Raw genomic sequence first — 6,109 nt, 5'->3', positions numbered from 1 at the left:
CCAATCAAGAAATGGGCAGAGGACATGAACACACATTTCTGCAAAGAAGACATCCAGATGGCCAACAGACACATGAAGAAGTGCTCCATATCACTCGGCATCAGGGAAATACAAATCCACACCACAATGAGATATCACCTCACGCCAGTCAGAATGGCTAAAATCAACAAGTCAAGAAATGACAGATGTTGGCGAGGATGTGGAAAAAGGGGAATCGTCCTACACTGTTGGTGGGAATGCAAGCTGGTGCAACCACTCTCGAAAACAGCATGGAGGTTCCGCAAAATGTTGAAAATAGAACTGCCCTATGACCCAGCCATTGCACTACTGGTATTTACCCTAAAGATGCAAACGTAGTGATCCTAAGGGGCACGTGCACCCAAATGTTTATAGCAGCAATGTCCACAATAGCCAAACTATGGAAAGAACCTAGATGTCCATCAACAGATGAATGGATAAAGAAGAGGTGGTATATATACACAATAGAATACTATGCAGCCATCAAAAGAAATGAAATCTTGCCATTTGTGACAACATGGATAGAACTATAGCATACCATGCTTATCGAAATAAGTCAAGTGGAGAAAGACAACTATCATATGATCTCCCTGATATGAGGAAGTGGTGATGCAACATGGGGGCTTAAGTGGGTAGGAGAAGAATCAATGAAACAAGATGGGATTGGGAGGGAGACAAACCATAAGTGACTCTTAATCTCACAAAACAAACTGAGGGTTGCTGGGGGGAGGGGGTTTGGGAGAAGGGGGTGGGGTTATGGACATTGGGGAGGGTATGTGCTTTGTTGAGTGCTGTGAAGTGTGTAAACCTGGCGATTCACAGACCTGTACCCCTGTGGATAAAAATATATGTTTATAAAAAATAAAAAAAAAACCATATAGCCCAGCTATCATGCTGCTTGATATTTACCCAAGGAGTTGAAAATATGTCCTCAGAATAACCTCCACAGAAATGTTTATAACCACGTTGTTCTTAGTAGTGCAAATATGGAAATAACCAACATGTCCTCAGGTAAGTGAAAAGATATATAAACTGTGGTTTATCTAAACAGTGGCATATTATTCTGTGCTAAAATTAGGTGACTATCAAATCATGAAAAACATGGATGAATTTTAAATGTATATTATAATATAAAGAAGCCCGTCTGTAATGGCTACACTACTGTGATTCTAATTTCATGATATAATGGAAAAATATTAAGGCAATGAAATATCCATAGTTTCCAGGGGTAAGGAGATATGGGGTGTATCCATGAAATATGGGATTTTGGGGGGTTGCAAACTACTATGCAGAATATTATAATGGTGATGAATGTTATTATATATTTGTCAAAATTCAGCACCAAAAGTAAATGATATTATAAACTATGTACTCTGACTGAAAAAAAAAAAAAAAAAACCCACAAATATCCTGGTCCAAGATGGTGATGTAGGAAAACTCTGAATTTACATCCTCTGTGGAAACATCAAATATACACCTATTTATAGAACGATTCCTTCTGAAGAAGAACCAATCAACTGAACAGCTTTTGCTCTACAAAAGAGAGAGAGACTGCATAAGGAATAGGAGGAGAGATGGAGATGCAGGAACAAAGGGAATTCCCACTCCTGGTGCAAACTGCAATGGGGAGTGATAGTACTGTTAGAACAGGAGCAGATTCATCTCCCCTGAGGCACAGAAAACAGCCATGATTTAAAAGAACACCTGAACCAAAAAAAAGACCCAGCTCCAGAATTCTGCCAAATGGTAGAGGAGCTACTTAAACTCTCTCTGGGTCAGAGAAGCTGGTGAGCATGATGGTTTATGTTCCTCCTCCATACTGACAGTGCAAACAGGAGCAGGATCTAGATGCTATGGGCAGCATGCCACATAAGCAAATTCTAGGCTTCTAGACCACAGCAGGCTCAGATGCCTTGGAAGACAGAAAGAGAAAGCCATGGATTAAAAGAACTACTACACTATGAAGAAACTAGCCCCAAACTCTGACAAATGGCAGGGGAGCAGCTGGAACTCACTCTGGGTCAGAGGAACCAGTGAGTGGTAGGATTTACATTCTCCTATGATTTTGATAGCATGGATGGGAGCAGGGTCCAGATGCTCTATTTCACCTACAACCTCAGTAAGCCTCAAACTACTACCCCACACCAGCCCCAGCCACCCTTAGCATAGTGCATACAGGGACACACTTGGTCAGTTCCTACTACAGCTGCAGCCCTCTCGCCAAGGTGACAAATGTGCAAAGCACCCTGAAACACTCCAGGCTTGCACCACTTAGGCTCCAGATATCTTTCTAAGGCATCCCTTTCTCAGAATGCTCAGGAAATTCCCAGCTTATGCCTGCTTCAGCTCTAGACAATGTTCAGAGCACCCCACATATTTCCAACCTTTGTCCATCTCAGCTTTAGCCACAATACCAGGGTGCCCCCAGCACCACACATGCACTCAGCCCACACCAATTTCAGTACCAGCCACAATGTCAGGGTGCTCACTGAACTGAACACAGTGTGTATGCACTTCAATGTTAGCTATTTTTCCAGGGTGTCCTTGTGTGAAGAGACCTGGGACCACCCCTGCTTCCACCCACTTGATAAAGTGCTGTCCACAGGACACCCCCCTACATGGAGTGCACTGGGACCCCCAGGACATTAATCCATCTCGGATCCAGCCACCCCAGCAGGCTTTCCCACCCAAAGAGGATCTCATGATGCCCTAGCCCACATCGTGCTTCAGCCCCAGTGAATTTCCGTGTGCTCCATATAGAGCATTCCAGGATCTACAGTTTGCACCCACATTTCCATCAGCTATCTTGCCAGGTACCCTCTGTGCAGATCCTTGGGCTCCTCAGCTTGCATCTGCACAAGCTTTAGCTGTTTTGCTAGTTTGTATTCTGCATGGAGAGCCTAGCAACCACACTGGCCTATGCCCACTTTACCTCTGGCCACTCTCCCATAGAAGCTCTGACATAGAGTGCCCTGGAAACCCCAGGAACCCCAGCTCATATTAGACACAGCTCCATTTAGCCAACCGAAGTCCCCAGGCACAGTCTAAACAGGGAGTGACTGTAGACCCCTTTTCTTTTCTCCAAGTCTTTTCTCCAAGTCTAGAAGAAATAGCAGTACCACCTAATTCATAAAAAAAAAAAAAAAAGACAGAAAGGCAAGCAAATTGAGGAGATAGAAGCATATGCTTCAAATGAAAGAACAAGATAAAACCTCAGAAATATAACTAAGTGAAATAGAGATGAACAGTATGCCAGGTGAAGATGTATGATTATAAATGATCATAGAGATGTTCCCTAGACTGGAAAGAAGACTGAAAGGACTCAGTGAGAACTTTAAAAAAGAAATTAAAAATATAAGTAAAACTCAGAGTTGAACATAATAACTGAAATGAAAAATACACTAGAAGGATTCATCAACAGATCAAGATGCAGAATAGGTCAGTGATCTGGAAGACATGGTATTAGAAAGCACCCAAGCAGAACAGCAAAATGAAAAATAAATACATAGATAAATAAAATAAAAATGAGGCTAGGTTAAGAAACATTTGGATGATATCAAGTAAACAAATATTCACATTATAGGTGTCACAGAAGAAGAAGAGAGAAAGGAGTACTAAAGCTATTTGAGTAAATAATAGCTGAAAATGTCCCTAACCTGGAAAAGGAAAGAGAAATCCAAATTTAGGAAGCACAGTGAGTTTCAAATACCATAAACTCAAGAAAATCCAAACCATGACATAATAATTAAAATGTCAAAGATTAAAGGTAAAGAGGGGAAAAAAAGATTTTATTTTCTTATTTGAGAGAGGGACAGAGAAAACACAAGCAGGGGTAGAGACAGAGGGAGAAGCAGAATTCCCACTGAGCAGGGAGCCTGATGTGGGGCTCAATTCTTGGACCCTGGGATCATGACATGAACCAAAGGCAGACTCTTAACTGAATGACCCACCCAGGTGACCCAGATCTATGATTTTAATATTTATCACATAAGTAATCTAATTTTTATGCTTTATTTTTCTTACCAATATTTCAAGTTCTTTTAAAATTTTAGTTAATTAAAATATAGTGTAATATTAGTTTCAGGAGTAGAATTTAGTAATTTATCACTTACATATAACACCCAGTACTGATCACAAGTACCCTCCTTAATATCCTTCACCTATTTAGCCCACCTCCCTCTATCAACCCTCAGTGTGCTCATTATAGTTAAGCGTTTCTTATGGTATGCCTCCCTCTGGTTATTTTTCTTTCCCCTTTGTTCACCTGTTTTGTTTTATTCCCTCAATTACACATAAAACGGAAATCATATTTTTCTTTGACTGACTTATTTGGCTTAGCATTATGCACTCCAGCTCCATGTATGTCACTGCAAATGGCAGGATTACATCAGTTTTGATTTCTGAGTAATATTCCATTCTGTATATATACTATATCTTCTTTATCCATTCATCAGTTGTTGGACACTTAAGCTTCTTCCATCATTTGGCTATTGCTGATAATGCTATCATCAAGGTGCATGTGCCCCTTCAAATCAGTACTTTATTTTTTTTTATTTTTTTTAAAGATTTTATTTATTTATTTGACAGATAGAGATTATAAGTAGGCAGAGAGGCAGGCAGACAGAGAGGAGGAAGCAGGCTCCCCCGCGGAGCAGAGAGCCCGATGTGGGGCTCGATCCCAGGACCCTGTGATCATGACCTGAGCCACCCAGGCACCCCAGTACTTTAGAAGCATATTTTATATTTTATTATATTAAGATGATCAATAAGTATTCATATATTATGTTCCAAACAACATTATATTATTTTAATGGTGTTCTTTTTAAAATTTTTTTTTTATGATTAAGTTCAATTAGCTTATATATAGTGAAACACTCAGGGCTCATCACAACATGTGCCCTCCTTAATATTCATCACCCTGTTACCTCATCCTCCCACCCCCCCAATTCTGTAACCCCCAGTTTGTTTCCTGGAGTCCAGAGTCTCTCATGGTTTGTCTCCTTCTCTGATTTCCTCCCATTCAGTGTTCCCTCCCTTCCCTTATGGTCCTCTGCATTATTACCTATGCTCCAGGTATGATAATTGTCCCTCTTGGCTTGACTTATTTCACATAGCATAAGCCCCTCCTGTTCCATCCATGTCAATGCAATGATGGGTATTCATCCTATCTGATGGCTTTAATTATACTGATATTTTCCTTCACTGTATAGGAGCTTTTTATCTAGATAAAGTCCAAAATTCTTCAATTTTGCTTTTGTTTCCTTTGACTCTGGAAAAGTATGTAGTAAGAAGCTGGTACAAATGAGGTCAAAGAGAGTGCTGCCTGTGTTCTTCTCTAGGATTTTGGTGGTTTCCTGCCTTACATTTAGGTCTCTCATCCATTTTTAATTTATTTCTGTGAATAGAATAAGAAAATGATCCAGTTTCATTCTTCTGCATATTGCTTTCCAGTTTTCCCAAAACCATTTGCTGAAGAGACTGTTTCCCATTGGATATTCTTTACTGCTTTGTTAAGGATTAGTTGACCTATAGTTGTGGATCCCTTTCTGGGTTTTATATTCTGTTCCATTGTTTTATGTGCCTGTTTTTGTGCCCAAGCTGTACTGTCTTGAACACTGTAGCTTTGTTTTCAATTAGCAATAATCGCGCCTCGGATAAACCTCATTGGCTACGATACTGCCACTGCACAAAGCTGAACACTGTAGCTTTGTAATACAACTTGAAGTCCAAAAACATTATGCCTACATATTTGCTTTGTTTTTCCAAGATTGCTTTGGTTATTTGGGGTATTTTGTGGTTCCTTGCAAATTTTGGAATTGTTCTAACTCTGTGAAAAATGCTGGTCATATTTTGATAGGTACAGCATTAAGTGTGTAGATTGCTTTGGGTAGTATAGATATTTTAACAATATTTGTTTTTTCAGTCTATAAGCATGGAATGTTTTCCCTTTTATTTGTGTCTTCAGTTTCTTTCATAAGCATTCTGTAGTTTTCAGAGTATAGATTTTTTTACATCTTTGGTTAGGTTTATTACCAGGGATTTTTATGGGTTTTGGTAAAATTGTAAATGAGATTGACTCCTTGATTTCTTT

At 39.8% G+C, this 6,109-nt stretch overlaps 1 pseudogene; it reads right to left on the bottom strand.

Annotated features, from left to right (window-relative positions):
* Positions 1–5,633: 5,633 nt before the first annotated feature.
* Positions 5,634–5,712, bottom strand: LOC131832765 (U4 spliceosomal RNA; annotated as a pseudogene).
* Between the last annotated feature and the right edge of the window lie 397 nt (positions 5,713–6,109).

This window comes from Mustela lutreola, chromosome 5 (genome assembly GCF_030435805.1).
Source record: "Mustela lutreola isolate mMusLut2 chromosome 5, mMusLut2.pri, whole genome shotgun sequence".
NCBI classification, from domain to species: Eukaryota; Metazoa; Chordata; class Mammalia; order Carnivora; family Mustelidae; genus Mustela; species Mustela lutreola.
Note: the sequence above shows the minus strand (reverse complement) of the source record. Positions and strands in the feature narration are given on the sequence as shown.